This window comes from Dysidea avara, chromosome 15 (assembly GCF_963678975.1).
Source record: "Dysidea avara chromosome 15, odDysAvar1.4, whole genome shotgun sequence".
In the NCBI taxonomy this organism is placed as follows: Eukaryota; Metazoa; Porifera; class Demospongiae; order Dictyoceratida; family Dysideidae; genus Dysidea; species Dysidea avara.
Window position 1 is genome coordinate 4,631,316 of NC_089286.1, and position 20,009 is coordinate 4,651,324.

General features: G+C 38.2%; 2 protein-coding genes across 2 annotated transcripts in view; one reads left to right on the top strand and one right to left on the bottom strand.

The window, feature by feature from the left end:
• Positions 1 to 19,989, top strand: part of LOC136245689 (sodium/calcium exchanger 1-like) — a 32,246-nt gene extending 12,257 nt beyond the window's left edge. Inside the window, exons 11-13 of the mRNA XM_066037178.1 lie at positions 12,122 to 12,725; positions 12,782 to 13,652; positions 15,414 to 19,989. The gene's annotated coding sequence lies outside the window, so the exon portion shown is untranslated. The remainder of the gene's footprint in view (positions 1 to 12,121; positions 12,726 to 12,781; positions 13,653 to 15,413) is intronic.
• Positions 1 to 20,009, bottom strand: part of LOC136245688 (uncharacterized) — a 35,971-nt gene that overhangs the window by 12,249 nt on the left and 3,713 nt on the right. The window lies entirely within an intron of this gene.

Consider the following 20,009-nt stretch of genomic DNA (forward strand, 5'->3'; position numbering starts at 1 on the left):
CTAATTACATTACTATGCATTGCTAAGGAAGCGCATTTCGAACAAACCACTTTCAACAACTTATTACGCACAAAAATATATTCTCAACAATTTTATAGTTCATCATAGTATTTTTTCCTGCAAATTCTCTACAAAACCTCAAGGCTACTCTTCATTTTTTATGCATACATAAGAACACATCCTTTCTGAGTTGAAGAGATACACATTTCTTAGTAACTGAAGAGGCCTGCTATGGTGTTTTTCAGTGGTTAAATGCGTAAAGATCCCAATGGGAAGGGTGTACCCATTCACTGGACTGGAATACTGGACTGGACTACTGGACTGGCATATTTTTGGTTTTGCATATTCTGTGGTTAAAATTTATTGAGTCTCGCAAGCCAAGGGTCGTGAGGGAACCTACAGCCCACTACTAAATGTTGAATATGAGCAGTGGAGTATGCAATAACTGTCTTAATAATTTTGCTGTGATTTATTATGTCCTACAACACTTATTCCTTACTCTGGTGTATAGTAATGCTGTAGGGAGTAGGGAATGCATATCAGCAATAGTTAACCAGCAATCAACTCGCCAGTTGACAAGATATCCTTAGTGTGAGCTCAAGGAGCAAGCTATATATTATAGTATAGTATTGCATGGCAAGACCTTTACTTCTGGAGAAAGGCTTACCGATTAGAAAATTTTTCAGCGTGTGCTTAATTATAATCATTGCATCCTGCAGCACTGAAAACAAGTCAGTCCATGCTAGCTCAATTCCTGAGCTCACACTAAGGATATCTTGAAGGATATTGTCAACTGGCAAGTCGATCGCTGGTTAATTATTGCTGATATACATTCCCTACAGCATTACTGTACACCAGGGTAGGGAATAAGTGTTGTAGGACATAATAAATCACAGTGAAAATATTAAAAGACAGTTATCGCATACTCTACTGCTCATATTCAGCATTTAGTAGTGGGCTGTAGGTTCCCTCGGGACCCTTGCCTTGTGAGACTCAATAAATTATAACCACAGAATGTGCAAAAACCAAAAATATACCAGTCCAGTATTCCAGTACAGTAGTCCAGTCCAGTGAATAGATACACCCCAATGAGAAGGTAGTTACGAAGTTTGTAGAGAGTCACTACACTCATATTGCAAACTGGGGAAAAGAAACTGTCTCAGTGTAAACCTTGCCTATACTCAAGTTTAATATGGACTTCATTTGGTGTTTTATTTTCGTAGGCTGACTGCTTTTACCACTAAAAGGATTTGCTCATGTCGGTGTGTACAGACAAACATAGATAGGTAGATAGATAGATAGGTACACACACATGTTTTTGTAAATACAATTTCAGTAAACCAGACGTGTGCCCACAGCCAGCATTTGGCCAGCTGTGGGCACGTGGCTTTGGGTGGCTATGGGCGTGCGCCTGGTTTAAAAATTGGTCTGGCCACACAAGACTACACTGCTCAAAATGTGCACAATGTACCATAAAACTATCTATTGTACACAAATGCCAAGGAATCTGATCTTTACAGTGAAATTTCTAACTAGTTTGTAACTATTTTATCTTTTAGTAAGCCAATTATGCTATACAAATACAGTACAACTTGCGTATTAAAACACCACGGGACTGACCAATGGAACAAGTGTCCCAATTATCAAGATGTCTTAATTTTCCAGGTCAGTTTACATGCTAGGGGATACTTTGAGACCGTTACCAAGTGTCCAGATTACACAGGTATCCTCAATGTGAAGTGTCCTGATTAACAGATTCCATTGTGATGTACAGTGTGTTCAGTACAAACATTGCACATTATAATTTCAAGGAGCTGCAGAATTCCACCTTTGTGTCTCGGTTTACTGGTCATGTGTATTTGGTAAGGATTAGATGGAATGATAGTGATGATGGATTGATAAAATAAAATTTGAGTTGTTAGATGCAAGTAGTACTTATTATGTTGCTAGGACTAAGTAGGAGACATCAACCTGATTGGTTTACAGGGACAGTTGAGACCACTTATTGATAAACATAATATATACATTTAACACAGAAACATTTAGTAGCACACAAAATATGGGAGTGTAAGAACAGATGATACCAGGAGAAAGCTGAATCTGTTCAAGCTGCACTTTTAATACCATCCTAGCATGGTGTGGCAGGACATTCATGTAAGAGTAGAGTTGATCTTCAGCCAGTTCAATCTAGAGATGTGAGGAAACAAGATGGTAGTTTGTTGTGGATCAGTAGAAACACTCGGTCAATGGAGAGGTCATTTTGAAGATGTTATTAATGTGGAGAGCTCCTTCAAAATGGTGGTAATCAACCAATGGCAACAATGGAAGAGATGTATGATCCACTTACTGGAGATGAATTATTGGCTGCTTTGTCAAGGATTAAAGTAGAAAAGGCTGCAGATAGTAATGGCTTCTTACCTGATATAGTGGTGGCTAATTGCTGCATTTTATAGTGTCATTGTTTGGTACAATGTGGCAAGAGAAACAGGTACCTGCAGAATGGTGTAATGTAACTCTAGTGTCAGTTCCTAAGAATGGTAATTTGATGATTGGATGGGTATTAGTTTACTGAACATGACGTGCCAGCTGTTTGCAAGAGTAATCAATGACCAACTTCAAGCTGTGGTAGTAGACTCTGTTGCTGATTCTCAGTGTGGTTTTAGGACTGGTAAAGGTTGTGTGTATATGGTCTTTGTGTTTTTCTTCCTATTTGTTGACCTCCACAAGGTATATGACTCTGTGCCAAGACAGGCTCTTTGGTGTGCATAGTGGAAGTACAGTGTTCCTGACTCTTTGATTGATTTGGTACATTCTTTTCATGATAGGATGGTTGCTACTGTAGCAGTAAGTCAGGAGGTTGAACACGCTTTAAGCGCCACTAAAACACCTTACACAAAATTCGTTTTTTTGAGGAGGTTAATACAACGTGATCTCAGAATAACTCACTGAATCATCTCATGTTTCGTTAATAGAATACATACGTGAAGGCTAGTGAAGTAGTGTACACCAAACCACAACTTATTAATTTCACCCAAAATTCAAGCACTGATTACAAAACAAAGTACATTGCTTTGAGGCTTACACAAAGGACCATCTAAATATCTAACAATCCCCAGTAATCCCCATCGTTTTCAGTTTTGTATTGTGACTATTGATGATCACGTGAAATACTAAATCAAAGAATGCAATTAAGGGTACAGTTCATGATGTGAACACGTCCAACCTCCTCTGGCAGTAAGCGAAGAAGTACCACCATTTAGGTAAGAAATGATTTGCGTCAGAGTTGCACCACTGCTCCAACTTGTTTATTTCTTCAGTGTTGGCTAAGTCACTGTAATGCAGCAGGAATTAAAATACTTTACAAGATAGATGGGGAACTTGTTGGAGAGTGTACTAGGAGACTCTTGTCAAATAAGATATTTGAGTGTTTGTACGCTGATGATGCAGCCCTGATTTGTATGTCAAGGTCAGACAGATATGGTTATTGCAGCTAGGGTATTTGAGGAGGTTACTGCAGAGTTTTATTTGACTTTTAGCACCCCAAAGACCAAGCTACTTGTTGAACTTTACAGCTGAGGATTTAGCTCCATTAGAACTAGGTTGTAGTTAATGTAGAAGTAGTGAGGAATTAAGGGTCATTCATAGAGACTCATGGTAGGATGACAGGGGAGGTTAATCGCTGAATAGCACAAGCCTCTAAAGCTTTGCAATTCTGTGTTTCTAGCTTGTGATCTTAGTTTTGAAACCAAAAGTTGGTCTATCAATCATAGTGCTTGGTGTCCTTTTGTATGGTGCAGAGACCCAGTCTCCCACCCAGGTAATTGTTAGAAATTAGAGACTTTTCATTGTCACTGTGTTAGATGTATAATGGGGCTGTGCAGTGGAGCAGCACATCATCACTGGTAAGTTGGCTGAAAGTTTTGGTAAACAAGAGTCTGTTGACAATCTGTTGAGCTTCAGATGGTGCATGTATGCCTAATGATCACATACCAAAACACATTCTATATGGATAGCTGTCTCAGACACTACCTGCCCATGGTTGAAGTTAAGATGACGTATTACACAAACGCACGCACACACACACACACATACCTTGCCCACTGAAGTGATACTACCCACTGAAACTGAGTTCAGTGATAGCTGGGTCCTAAGTAAGAAGCAGTGACAAACTGTTGTCCACAAAAGTGACGATGTCGTGTAACCCTGTGTCACCTGCCTCGACCAGACTACAAACATTCCAACACCACACACGCAAATAAAACTTTAAGCAGCGAACACTACTAGGATACAAACCTGGCTATCTAATAGTCTAATGAAGTGAGAATTTTCCACTTCCATTGCAAATTTAAGTTAAGCACTGAAGGCTGTAACACCACTGCAGTGCAAATGGCTATTACAACAAAGTCAGAACAGAAGCCACATAAATAGCTTTCAAAGAGCACCAGTCATGTTAGTAACAAAGTTACTCTCTGTCAGGCACCACGGGGAGGTATGACTTGGATTTTGCCTTGCACGCGCATACACACACTCCTCTTGATGCTGCCCACTGAAGTTGAGTTCAGTGATAGCTGGGTCCTAAGTAAGGACCACTAACAAGCTGTTGTCAAGACTGTGTTAGTTGGCTGAGCAGTGTTTGTGTTTGTTGAAGCTGCAAACACTGACAAAAGCTGACTAGCCACATTTGGTGTCGTGTGGAAGTGTGTTCCAGATATCATTTCAGGGATTACCTTGCAACCCAAGGGAAGGCTCTTGTTTTTACGCTAGTGAGTGGTAAAAAAAAGTTGTGAAATCAAAGGTGGCAGCCAACAAATGGCTGCAATAATGTTAATACTAAAAAATTTTAACAATGTACAGCCATTATTAAATTTTATTAGTATTAACATCATTGCAGCCATTTGTTGGCTGTCACCTTTGAGTTCACAACTTTTTTCACCCAGGCTTTTTAAGGCCACACCTTTTTCACAGCATTGTTGTTTTTGTGCTGATATCACTTCTTTTTGAAACTGCAAGTTCCAAAGCCAGCTTATTGGCCTTGATAATTACTTTTAACTTTTTTCCTTTACTACGGGAATCATCCAAGACTACGTGGCTATATGAAGAACTGAAATAAAATGAATTTTGAAGGTATGTATACCCCCAATGATAGCTGGGCAGATTTGACTCAAACTAGGAATGGGAGATGTCCTACCCTGAGGAAGCTTCCACTGCAGAAATGGTTAATTATACCGTGTAAGCACCATGGAGCTATAGATGCAAGAAAAGTTTTTTTTTTTTAGATCATTCCCAGGGTTACTAGCACCCTTGCCACGACCCTGACATCACAGAACTATATTACAACTCCTTCTGAAGAGAAAAAAGGAAAGCAAGTCTTCTGTAAAATAAAGCAGCAGCATGACCCTTAACGCCTTACCACCCCTAAAATACAGGTGGAAACCCATCTCAATTTCCCTAATATGTTGTTCATACTTCTGTTGTTTGTCACCTTCAAAACATCGATAAAGTACTTGGGAATGTGCATTAATAGCATTAACTTTACATCAAAAATGCCTTCCTGATGTTTGTTTACTTCCCCAGAATCTTGATAGCATAAACGTCTACACGAGCTCCATTGTCATCATTAGCTGTTGCATATCAAAGGCCGGGTCTCACCTGTATTGAGGCTGCAACGGATACATGAAAACAGTAGTTTCTGGTTCCGTAAAATGAAGTATGTCGCCTGCGCACACTGGCTGTACTTGGCCGCAAGACATGGTTATTTTCATAATTTTTGTAGAATATTGTAGAACGATCTAGATTTTCCATTGGTAGATCTATGAAATTATGAAGTTCTAGTTACATATTTTTTCTGCTTTCTATCATTATAGAGATAAGGCTGAAATTTCCCTATAGACAACAAACTTAAGAAGTCGTAAAAAGAAATTTGAGAAAAAAGTGTGCACTAGTCGGGTTTTTACTCAACGGGTTACATATATCACTATGCTTTTGTTACAGTACAGTTTACCTGAAAAGCAGCTAATGTTTCAGGTAAGGATCTAGGCCTGAGCTTACTATACTTTTGAAATTGTCCATTATACTTTTGAGCAATGCTGATGCATTGTATTAGACTAAGTGAAAATTTGTTTGTACTTTGTGTTCGTACTTCTTTACCACACACTTATGTGTACTACACCTGGTGTCCACAATTACAAGCACTGTAGTACACACTTTGATGGTATGTTCATAGCTTGTTACTACAAAGTAAATTCTTCAACCTGTATGATAGATGTGTTAGGTGAAGCAATTGTACACACCACTCACAGGCATGCACGGTGCCAGTAGTACATGTACTATTGTGCAGATTACACAGTAGTACCCATCCTACTTTAACTGTTTTAGTAACTCTACTTTCACTTTCTTTGCAGTATAGGACATGTAAACGATTAAAAACTTTGGTTTCCAATGTTGTGCAGGAGTTTACTTGGTTTTTTTATTACAAGCTTAGCTTATGGTTAAGTGCATAACGTCACACTACCTGTGCTGTGGGGAAAGTCATACTACTCTGCTGTTTAAATTACCTGAATCACTTCAGTGCACTTGGAGGATGGCGTAATGCAGCCTCATGTTCTTTAAGGTAACATCACCATACGTGCTATGTACATGGCTACATGATAACAGTGATCTTCATTAATTATAGTTAAATGTTGGGACAGCCCTACGTGTAAGGCAGGTACCAATGCTATCTATCTATCTATCTATCTATCTATCTATCTATCTATATATATATATATATACAGCTGAAAGTTATTTATTTGACTATCTGTCTGTTCATTACACTGATTTACTCGCCAGTCTGTCTACATATCAGTATGATTATTCCTCAAATGAAGCTAGTAAAATTTTATTGCAAGCTTTTGTGTGCTTTCGTTTTTGTTTCTACCGTGTTGAAGGCCATGGTGTAAAGAAAACTTGAGTTTTAGTTGAAGTGATAGAGCACCTGACGTGCATGCAGGAGGTTATAAATCCAGTTGGCAGTATATTTGTAGCATTCTATACGCACATTTTTAAAGATAAAATTTTAGCACATACGTAATTACTCAGCATCAAATGCAGGACACGAACAAAAGTAAACAGCCATCACCTGGCAGCTCAAACATTGTTGCTATGTGTTTGGTTATTCTTTACAGCATTTTGAAGGCATTGGTGTATGGAAGACTCTCTGAAAAAGTTAATAAACTACATTCCTCAGTCACACAACGGTGGTGTTTGAGAGCGCCTCAAGTTGATACCCAACACAAGTTAAATCTGTGCCTGGGTCATAACTTTTTGTCATTTCTCTGCATCTTTATATCTGTAGTACTGTATATATTAGGGATCATAGTGGTTTGGGACTTTCTTATTCAACAATATCACCACCTCACCTTTCCTTTGTAACAGCTTGGCAGTATTGGTTAGGCACAGCCAAGCCGGTAAATGTCTTCAGAGCAACCCTAAACCCTTCCAACAAATTTCTATGAAGTTTTAAAAGGTTTTATTTAACAGAATTTTATGCTGACTGACTAACCAACTGATGCCTCCAACCAAGCATAACTCAACAATGGATAAGGCTGCAGGTTTGATTTCTTCACTGTTCAACATTCCTTTGTGCCATTTTGCCAACCACAGTACGTATGTACGTTACACACATCATGGACTTTCCTTTGTCCTCCAGTTCTTTTCGCTGACAATGCAACGTATCTATTTGCAGTAGTGCAATATGGCTTCTTCAATTTGCATTAGGTCAAGAAGTGGTGGATTGATCACGAGCTATACAGCCACACACAGCTATCCCCAGGCTGGCCAGAACTCTATTGGGGCTCAGAACACTCGAACAGACTGACACTGTGCTTGGGAAAAGCAGACCACTCCAGTCTAGCTGATTTAATTATGAAATTTGACAGGCTATTAATGTAACTTTGTGTTCTTGGTGAACAAGTTGATGTTGTGCTACTTCTAAAAACCAGGCGCCATGCAGCTAGCTAACTCATCTGGAATTAACTATAGACAGTATATACTACTATGAATTAACCAACTATGTATTACTACTTTACAATAGGGTAGTTTTGGGTTGTGCAATAATATTATTAGCTAATTCTCGTATGTCGTAATTCATGAAATATTCGTAATTCGTTCAATTACGTTGCTATGCACTGCTAAGGAAGCGTTTGTTAAACAAACCGCTTTTACCAACATATTACGCACAAAACTATCTTCTAAAGTGTTTTATAGTGTGACTAGGTTTTTTCCCACAAATTCTCTCGACAAAGCCTCAAAGCTGCTCTTCATTTTCGTTCACGTACGTAAGGGATATGCCCCCTTTCAACTCGAAGCGATAGGCTATTCCTGGCAGTGTACGAGGCCTGCACCATTGTTTTCAGTTGCTAAATGCCTGAAAACCTCAAGGGGAAGGTAGTCTGAGGAAAGTCACCACACCCGTATTTCAGTCCGCCGAAAAGAAACCACCTCAGAGCAAAGTTCACCTGTGCAGAAGTTTAATACAGACTTCATTTCACTTTTAATTCTTACGTAAAAGCTGCTTTTACCGTTATTAAACGATTTTGCTCAAGTGAGTGCATTATTATTGACCAAAAGCAATATTTAGGATTTTGCACATGCCTTTATATCACTTCCATAACTCAATAATCATACAAGTTAGAACCAATAGTTTTGTTTAGGTCATGTATTTTTACACAAAGACATTATAGTTTAATAAAAGTATTTATGGGATGTCATGGAGTACTCATTCACAAACAGGAACTATTAACCTTTGGGAATGTGGTTAGGAAAACAAATTATTCAAAACAGCAAATGTAGTGAGTTTTAATTTCGCGGACTGTCAAAATTAGCTGTCTGTACAAAGGGGTGCAGGGTGAGTTCATGGTGACACCCCTTCTGAAATCAGTTTGTACATCCTAAGGAATCACTGTACCAAATTTGGTGCTTTAATCTGCCGTGTCCCAATTTTGGCTAAATTTTGTCATAACAGACCCTACTAAATATAGCAGCCAAAGTATTACTGTAGAGTCGGGTTGTTAAGCACATGCATCTGTTAAGCGCATATTATTTGTTAAGCGCATACACATTTCTTGTAATTAACCATGGATGATAAGTGCACATGGGCAAATGTCAAGATAAAGCTACACACAGCAAGAAACGTCAAGAAAAGCTGAGAGTACTGAAAATTTAATGTCTCTTCAAGTGCTTACATCTCCCTTGAGGTCTCCCTTCGCTATGTATACAGCAAATCAGCCATCTGGATAGTGATAATCTTGTTTATCACGAAGGATTTCAAATATTCTTACACACTGGCATGGTGACTCTCACAACGTGGTGATTCTGTGTTACACTCTCCACAATTATTTATTAGGCATATGTGCCTAACAAATAGTATGATTTTTACAAAAAAACTTCTCCGAAAATTATAAGCGCATGCGCTTAACAACCTGACTTTACAGTAGTCTCACATAGCCAGACCGACTGTTTCTTTTGTGTTGGGGTACCCAACACAAAAGTAACAAGTTGATGTTGTGCTACTTCTAAAAACCAGGCACTAGATATATAACTGGAAATATATTGTAATAATACAATTATGCAAGTTTTGTATTTTCAGATTTTGTAATTGGTGAATTATTTCTTATTCTCTAATTACATTACTATGTATTGCTAAGGAAGCGCATTTCGAACAAACCACTTTCAACAACTTATTACGCACAAAAATATCTTCTCAACAATTTCAAAGTTCATCATAGTGTTTTTTCCTGCAAATTCTCCCTACAAAACCTCAAGGCTACTCTTCATTTACGTATGCATACATAAGGACACACCCCTTTCTGAGTTGAAGAGATACGCATTTCCTAGTAACCTAAGAGGCCTGCTACAGTGTTTTTCAGTAGTTAAATACATAAAGATCCCAATGGGAAGGTAGTTATGAAGTTTGTAGAGAGTCGCTATACCCATATTGCAAACTAGGGAAACTACCTCAGTGTAAGCCTTGCCTATACTCAAGTTTAATATGGACTTCATTTAGTGTTTAATTTTCATAAGCTGACTACTTTTACCACTAAAAGGATTTGCTCACATTGGTCTGTACAGACAAACATAGATGGGTAGATAGATAGATAGGTACACACACATGTTTTTGCAAATACAATTTCAGTAAACCAGACGTGTGCCCACAGCCGGCATTTGGCCAGCTGTGGGCACGTGGCTTTGGCTGGCTGTGGGCATGTGCCTGGTTTAAAAATTGGTCTGGTCACACAAGACTACACTGCTCAAAATGTGTACAATGTACCATAAAAATATCTATTGTACACAAATGCCAAGTAATCTGATCATTTCAGTGGATTCCTAGCTAGTTTGTTACTATTTTAGCTTTCAGTAAGCCAATTATGCTATACAAATACAGTACAACTTGTGTATTAAAACACCACGGGACTGACCAATGGAACAAGTGTCCCAATTATCAAGATGTCCTAATTTTCCAGGTCAGTTTACATGCTAGGGGATACTTTGAGACCGTTACCACATGTCCAGATTGCACAGGTATCCTCATTGTGAAGTGTCCTGATTAAAAGGTTCCATTGTGATGTGCAGTGTGCTCAATACAGACATTGCACATTATAATTTCAAGGAGCTGAGGAAGATCAATGTATCCCTGGATGGTAGTAACTGAGATATAAAGATGACTTGATCTAACCACTACAATATGTTGGTTGGAGTTTGTTGGCACTATTACATGTGTTTAAGTATGTACACTTGTGCCCAACTGTCCTTGTCTCGCTTAAGGGTTGCTATGGTACTGTGGGTTCTGTGACCTCTCTCCATGAGACTAGGACAGTTCTGTGAGTTACTAGTCCTGCCTCGGGCCCAGGAGAATTTACTTGCACAAAATCCAAGTTCCTGAGTGGTGCACAGGCATCCCACAGCTGGTTTACTCGACAGCAATAGCTGTGTTTTGCATGGCTACCGTATGCTTTTGTATTGCTTTGTACAGTACTGTTCAAATGCAACATTTTCTCACAATATTGCAAGCAATTAAAAAGGTTATTAATTGAAGGGTGTGGCACCTGCTTTGTTCACAAGTATTCATCCCAAATGAGTATTCATTCACACTCTAGCAAGACAATGTTGCATTTGAGCAGTATGTGCCATACATGTGAGTATATGTGTATTTGTGAGTGTGTGTCTGTGCTTGTGTGTGTGTGTTGTGTGTGCATTTGTGTGTGTGTTGTGTGTGGAATTCTCACCTATTTGACAACCAGGTTGCATCCTATTTTTTTCACAGCTTGAAGTTTTATTTGCGTGTGGGATGTTGGAATGTTCATAGTCTTGTTGAGGCAGGTAATGGGGTAAAGATTGCTACTGTTCGAACTATAGTACGTTCACGTTGAGCTGAATCCTGAAAAACAGCTAAAAATTAAAAGTGGACTTTTTCTCAACAGAGTTAACATTTCAGCCAACTAGATGATTATTGGTAACAGCAAAGGTCTCAACAACAGATACGTATGGTTTGGCTCCATTACAAGTTTGGGAAAGGGCTGTAATGGGCACTGTACTTTTATGGCTTCCCCATAGGAAATGTATTGTGAAAATGTTGATTGGCCGTAAATATTATGTCAAACATTTCAACAAAAAGATTTTGATATATTTTTAGCAGGTCAAGCAGTACTACAAATGAGCCAAATTTCAAGATCATGTGTAACTGCATCACATGAGTTATTAAATGTTTTTGAGGATTCAGCTCAACGTGAACATACTATGGGAAACATCTAGTGGTAGTAGACAGGAAGATTAAACTTTTAGTGAATGAACTGAAACGTTTTAGGATGGTGTATTAGTGAGACTAAGTAGTTTGGTAGTGATGTATACGAGGTAATAGTTTTACAGTGTTACATTCTGGTCTTAACTTACCTGGGCCAGATAATGTCTTACAACATGGTGAAGAAGTTGCAATATTACCTGATCCTGTTATATATGACCCAGACTTGGCATGATGCAGGAAGTGGTTGGCAGTTAAGTTTAGTGTCTACTTATGACTTAATGACAAATGTCCATCAGGTAGTCACCAGTTTGTTTCCATTATTAGTGTGTATGTACCCACTCATAGAACTGCAGCTGAAGTGAAGGAGAAGTTTTATGATGATCTACAGGCAGTGATTAGCTCAGTTCCATCAAGTGGTGTGCTATTGGTTATGGGAGACTGTTCTGCAAGTAACTCAACATCTGAATCACGGTGAGATGGTGTGCAGGGAAGTTTTTGGTGGTGATAAGATCAATGAGAGTGGTGAGATGTTGCTTTCCTTCCGTGCTTTAACCAGCTGTGTGTAATGAACACATGTTTGAGAAGAAGAGAATACAACAGTACACTTGACAGCATCGTGGTACCAAGAATTGGCACTGTATTGATTATGTGCTCATGTGCCAGTCTCAATGCCATTGCTGTACAGATGTCACTGTGTTTCAATCTGCACAGTATTGGACCGATCATTTGTTATTGTGTGCTACACTGAGTTTTATCTTTGTTGCTTGAAATAAGCTATCGTGTAGACACTGTAGGTCAGTGTTATTCCCCTGAAGAATTCCACCTTTGTATCTCAGATTACTGGTCATGTTGTGTATTTGGTGAGAAGATAGTGCTGATGGATTAACAAAATGGAATTTGATTAGAGGTGTGATGTTAGATACTATGCTAAGTAGGAGACATCAACCAGGTTGGTTTACAGGACAGTTGGGACCACTTATATTGATAAACATACATTTAACACAGAGACGTCTAGTAGCACACAAAGGCATTTAGTAACACACAAAATGTGAGAGTGTAAGAACAGATGATACCAGGAGAAAGCTGAATATATTCAAGCTGCACTTTTAATATCAAGGTAAATTCCTAGCATGGTGTGGCAGGACATTTATGTTAGAGTAGAGCTGGTTTTCAACCAGTTCAACCTAGAACTGTGAGGAAACAAGATGGTAGTTCATGTTGTGGATTATTATTAGTGGAGACACCATGTTGATGGAGAGGCCACTTTGAAGGTGTTCTTAATGTGGAGAGCTCCTTCAATATGGTGGTATTTAACCAATAGAAATGAGGGAAGAGATGTGTGGTCTGCCTACTGGAGATGAAATATTGGGTACATTGTCAAGGATTAAAGTGCAGACAGTAATGGCTTCCTACCTGTTATAGTGAAGTGGCCCTTTGTTGGATTTTGTAATGTCATTACTTGGTATAGTGTGGCAAGTACCTGCAGAATGGTGTGATGTGGCTCTAGTTCCAGTTCCTGAGAATGGTAATTTGATGATTGGAGTATTAGTTTACTGGACATGATTGGCAGCTGTTTACAAGAGTAATCAGTGACCGACTTCAAATACTCTACTGCTGACTAAGTGTGGTGTAGGGCTGGTAGAGGTTGTGTGTATATGGTCTTTTGTGTTCGTCAACTGGTGGAGAAGACCATTGAGAATCATAGCAAGATATTCTTCCTATTTGCTGACCTCCACAAGGTGTATGACCTGTGCCAAGGCAGGCACTTTGTGGAAGTACGGTGTTCCTGACTCTTTGGTTGATTAGTGTGTTATTTTCATGATGGGATGGTTGCTACTGTAGCAGTAAGTGAGAAAGAGAAGCATCACCATTTTAGGTAAGAAATGGTGTGCGTCAGGATTGCATTATTGCTCTAACTTGTTTGTTTCTTTGGTGTTGACTATGTTGCTGTAATGCAGCAGGAATTAGAATACTTTACAAGATAGATGGGAAACTTGTTGGGGAGCGTACTAGGAGACTCTTGTCAAATGAGATATCTGAGTGTTTGTTTGCTGATAATGTAGCCCTGATTTGTACTTCAAGGTCAGATGTGGTTATTGCAACTAGGGTATTTGAGAAGGTCACTGCAGAGTTTGGTTTGATTCTTACCATCCCAAAGACCAAGCTACTTATTGCTGGGGATGGCTATAATGTTGCTGGCTATATTGTGCTCTATGTAGCTCCATTAGAACTAGTGTAGAAGTAGAAGGATTTAAAATATTTAATGTAATTGATAAAGACTCATGATAAGATGGTTACCCTTACAGTTGAGGATGTAAGGTTAATCCCAGCAACAAGTAGCTCCATGTAGCTCCATTAGAACTAGATGGTGATAGTGTAGAAGTAGTGAAGGAATTTAAGTATTTAGGGTCATTGATAGAGGCTCATGGTAAGATGACAGGGGAAGTTAATTACCGAATAGCACAGGCTTCTAAAGTTTTGGTGAGCTTTCAATTCTGTGTTTCTGGCTTGCAGTTTGGAAGCTAAAAGGTTGGTCTTCAGTTCATAGTGCTTGGTGTCTTTTTGCATAATGCAGAGCCTGGGCTCCCACCCAGGTAATTGTCATTGTACCCACCAAATGGCATTCAAATTTTAAGTCAGCCTGGCTTCCTCTGCTTTGTGAGAATTGTATAACATCTTGTAGTCAACTCTGATGACACATATATACACAACAGTATAACATTGCTGCATGCCACTCCTTAAATGGTATCCTACATGTGTATATATAATAAGGAGCACTTTGAAACACTGATTCCATCATTAACACTTTTCACTGCTGGGTGAGGACAGACCAATGATCAATTTCCATATCCCTGGTGTGCTCTTTAGTACTACCCCAAAATAACTGTAAATATAGTAGAACCGTCCCGTGTGAATGTGTCCAGCACCCTCTGCCTTTGCAGCACACTAACACTATGTACTCTAAAACACCTGTGGTTGCTCCTCTGCAGAGGAAATTCTAAGCCATGATGGGACCTGCAAGGATTAAACCCACTATGAAACCTTTTCTAATCCCATCAGTTAACATTGGATAAAGCCTCTCAGGAACTTGTCCCATTCTCATCATTGTAGTGGGATCACGATCCTACACAGTTCCTCAGGGAGTTCCAGTGGGCTAGCTGGGCAGCATGAATCCAGAGCTTGTAAGTCCTCCATCCCTCTAAGAATGCAGTAAGCCTGGTAACTAACCACTGGCTGATCCTGGAGCCCATCTTGTACTAACACTCAGCCGCTACTCTCAACAGGGAATAAAGAATATTACTTGGGAACACCAATACATAGACTTGAGGCAATCAACTACTAGGGGAAGGGGTCAGCTGTAGTGAGTGTCTGCCTTGCAGACAATATTTGCTTTCTGCTTTTATCACTGTAAACAAATAGTATGCATGCCATGGTTTTAACCTAGATACAGACCCATTCAAATTACTATCTAGACGTCAGGTCATCAGTGAACAGAATTTGTTTCAATTGTTTTAGTCCTTTCATAAAACTTGAGTGTGACAAATGCATTTAGTCTAATGTGTCAGTCACATTTTAATTGTTTTCAATATAATCCTGTTCAGAAGAAAAGCTAACAGATAGCTGTTTGTTTATTTAGAACGATTAGATGACTATTGCCATTTTTGTGAGATAATTAGTTCAGAAAATGATACAACTTGCCTGGTGAGAGTTTCAGTTAAATGAAGGAATCACTTATTCAGTTACATATGCATCAGAGGTCAGGTGCTATAGTTGTTGTGGGTGTTAGCCAGACAGGATGATAATGGATATAAAAGAAATGGAGCTTTGTTGGTAAACTTGTAGTAATTATGACTGTATGCATCACAATATGTTAGTCCAATTAATTACACAACTGACTTTTAGTTAATTCAATAGCTTTACAGTGACCAATGGTATTATAGCTGAGAGCAGTATTTATTTTGATGGAAAAACAATGATCAAGTTGTGTTCTAGCCTTACACATCATACGTAGTTGTAATGTTTCAATGTTACCATGCACCATGAGTAAAGGTATGAAGCTCCATGCACAAGTAATAATATGCATTGTAAGTAGAAAATTTTACTGATGAATATTATGTGAGGACTGTTAGATATGACAAGTTGCGCTGACCCTAGGTCATGAATTGCAGCAGAGTTTGCTACAACTATGTCATGGTAAGAAAAGATTTTGTTCTAATATGCATGCTTACTAGAAGCTAGCTAAGTATAAAACTTCAAGTGCATGTGTTATACAGGCTAGGCAGAGCCAGTCATATTAAATGTGCATGTGGGGTACATCAAGGTAGACCATGCAGTACCCAGGAGTTCATGATGTGTGCCATTTACTAGCTGACACATGGTAAAACTATTAATAATTGATCGATTTGCTAAACATAGTGTAATTTATGAACTGTACAAATTTACAGATTGTGCATTATGGCAAAACCAACATTTTTTTCGATAATTCTTAACTTTGTCATGATACAATGGAAATGTATTTTCGTAATGAAATTTTCCTTGGGTTAAGTGCTTCAGCATCTATCAAGCTACACGTATTCAACCTTGATTATGTATCTTACATTTTTTCTTTTTAAACACTTTAGAAAAACCGTCTCAACTTGTATATCCTTTATTTAATCCATTCAAAAATTTGGATGGTGCAGTGAACAACTACATATATAGCTTAATGCAGCAAATTTTTGTTTTGATTTTTATTACGTGATAAAGATTACAAGTTATTTTCTAAAATTACATGTGTGCAATTATTGTCACATCTACAGGTTAAACAGCTTATTTTAATGAATGTATGGAATTATATGAACCAAAATCCAAAACACAATTGAAATAATCTGTTACAACAGTCACCAGAATGACAAGAACATGCACAAAAATTTACTTGGACTCAAATTCCAATGTAAATTATTACTGTATTGATATCGGCTGTTAACAAGCCAAGCTACAAGAGTGCTAAGTTAGACACAACACCACAGGTAAAACTAATAATACAGCTGCTAGACAATTAAATTACAAATAACAGCAATATACAAGAATTTTCTAACCAGGGATTGGTAAGAAATCATATGGTTTCATATTTTCTCACAGTTTAAAAAGCAGCCTTGCAATAAGTTTTACCTGAGAAAACCTACATTAGTACTGCTTACATAGTACTGCTGTACATGATGCTGTACCTTGGTTAAACGAAGCGAAAAGTCAAGTGTTTCGATGTACAGTGAGTTTTAAAAGTTTTGAAATTCATCTGGATTTCATCTGCCTGCCTGTCTGCTGTAAGACCCGGTTGCACTATGTGTATGGCTCCAGAAATTTCAGACAGCCAAGGTAATGACAGCAGATTCACGAATTTGTTGTTCCGATTACGTTCTGTCCACTGCACCATGCTGTTTGCTTTCATCATTCATTCGCTTTTTGTTCCAGCTTCTCAAAGGATAATTAATAGTTTCAGCGCTTAATAGTTGCAGCACGCACCACAACCCAAACATGTGATTTTAGCATAGTGTGAGTACGTGTGCGCAAGATGTGGGTGAACGGGTGTACCGTATGGCCTAAATATTTTGAGGGGCAGATTTTTTGAGGTTGAACAATGTTACTAAAAATAGAATTTTTGTGGATTTGCAACCACTCCCAAAATGTATTAGACTATATGGAAGTCTAAATATTTCAAGGATAAATTTTCACTGGTAATTAACCCCCAAAACTGCAAAATCAGCAAAAAAAATCGATAGTTATTATTTTAATAATTATTTTAGATGCGCTTATTGCATACAAAGGTAAAAGATAGCTGCTTAAAGAAGCAAAGAGTATAATATAGCTAGCTAGCTAGACATAAAAAGTAAACAAAATAGCTATTAATAAAATTTCAAAAGGAAGTAGGGATTCATATAATACACATACTACAAAAAGTAAGGAAACAAGCTCAAAAATGTTACAGCTGAAATGAGAAAAGATCCAGCAATAGAAAGTAAGGAAACAAGACTACTTGCTAAAATGAGACACACTTTGATCCCTACTTTAGGCTAAGTTGATGGGCTCATTTCAGGATGCTGGCCAAAATTAGGCATTAAAGTGTGTCTCATTTTAGCAAGTAGTCTAATCTTGTTTCTTTACTTTCTATCGCTGGATCGTTTCTCATTTCAGCTGTAACATTTTTGAGCTTGTTTCCATACTTTTTGTAGCATGTAGCTAGATTATACCAATCCCTACTTCATTTTAAATTTAGTTTAGTAATAATACAAACAATCAATAATTACAGAGAAATAAAAGTGCTCTAAATTTATAGGCCTAGTGCTAAAATCATACTGTCACAACACTTACGTCTCTAACTACTGTGACACAGCTGCCAGTTATCTACTTCCCTTTTACCATACAAATTGAAGTTTTATCTTAAATTAACGTTATGAATGAAGCTAATGTTTAACCATTCTATGGTTTAGGAAGTTTTAGAAAGTTCTAAAAGCTTCTATGACTGCACTATTAGAGTGGAAAGGGACTGTTCTGTTAAAGTAACAAATCAAAATGAGTTTGAATAATATTGAATATCGTAGCTAAAAGATATTATTTTTAACATGCATGTATGTATCAAATAAAAATACTGTAGAAATGTTTGACAGTAAGAATATTTTGTAGTTGCCTCAACCAACAAAATTAAATTACACCAAATATTTATGCCCACGAATATCTTGTACTCGTAAAAACCGTTTAGCAGTTTGATGCTAAGTTTTAGCAATATTTTACACAAGAATGAGTACACTGTTCGACTGTTTTAAGCATAGAAAAAATAGCCTGCCAAGTCCTACAAGGCCCCCTCCACTAGGATGACATTTTAGCTGCGAATAGAGAGGTTGAGACAGACCTACCTGCAGGCATCAATTATACTGACAGCATGTTGCAAACGTAATATTTACACAGGGAATCCACTCAGTAAAACTGATTTTCAGCAGAGCCATGCGCATACACATATATACACTGGTTCTCAACATGCAAAAATCAGAAAGTATACTTCACTTTATGGCTTCATGGTGTAGAAAAAGTTTTTTGCACAGCAAAGTTGGTTGCTGTAAAGCCAGTACCCCCTCGATGTAAAGCCAGCATCAAATCCTTTACTGCTGGTGTAACAACATACAGTCCCTAGATGCAGTTGTGGAGACTGTTGAAATGGAAGAAATACGTTCAGGATTAATAATGAACTGGGATCATACCGGTATCTGAATTGATCCATCTTCAATGTGGACCATGGTTAGTGAATGCAGTTAATATACAAAGGAAAGATTACATGCTGCCATCCCAAGTACAAATTTCTGGCAGGGTGGCATATCACACGTGCACCAAAATACTGGTCAAACAAACAGACCGTGGCACAGTACATTAACAATATCATCCTGCCTTATGTTGAGTCAGTTAGAGCAAAGACAAGATAGCAATGCAGCATCATGGATAATTTCAAAGGCCAGATTACTGATACAATTCATACACTGTTATAGCAGAACAATAATTTGGTTGCACTGCTGCCACCAAACACAACACATCTGCTCCGACCAGCTGTGAATAAACTGGCTAAAAGTTACCTGCAGCAGAGATTTGAAGATCGGTATTCTGGTAAACTTTTCTGAGCAATTGGAGTGCTGCTGGATCTGTTGTTACCATTCATGAAGGAGCTTGGTGCAGCATGACTTGAAGAAACAGCTGAGTACACCACTTCTAACTCATAGTTTGCTGTTAATGGGTTCATCCGGTCTTAGATTAGATAACAGTTGAAGTGACACTGTTAGCTTTGCATTCCCTACTTTGGACGATGGGAAAAATTCCTAGAGGAAGAGGAATCAGATGAGGAAGAGTCTGAAGAAGACAACAATGATAACAGTGAAGATGATTCTGCAGATGTGTGATAGTCTCGAGGAGATTCGTCACCCAGATGTTATTGATAATCATGAATCCCTGTTACAATGACTCAAACCTGTTATACTCATTTATGTTAGCTATGTACAACAATGATTAGAAACAACACGATATACATAATTTAAATAATTGCTTAGTACATTATATGTGTGTTATCATGAGTGAATTGTAAATGTCGCCATATCATTGTGGCGTTTCTTTTTATTTTTGATTTTGCTTTGAAAACTTCCTTCAGGCCACCGTGTGTGAATATAACAGCACACAAGGTATCCCTTTAAGTGACAAGTGTGATGAATATACCTTC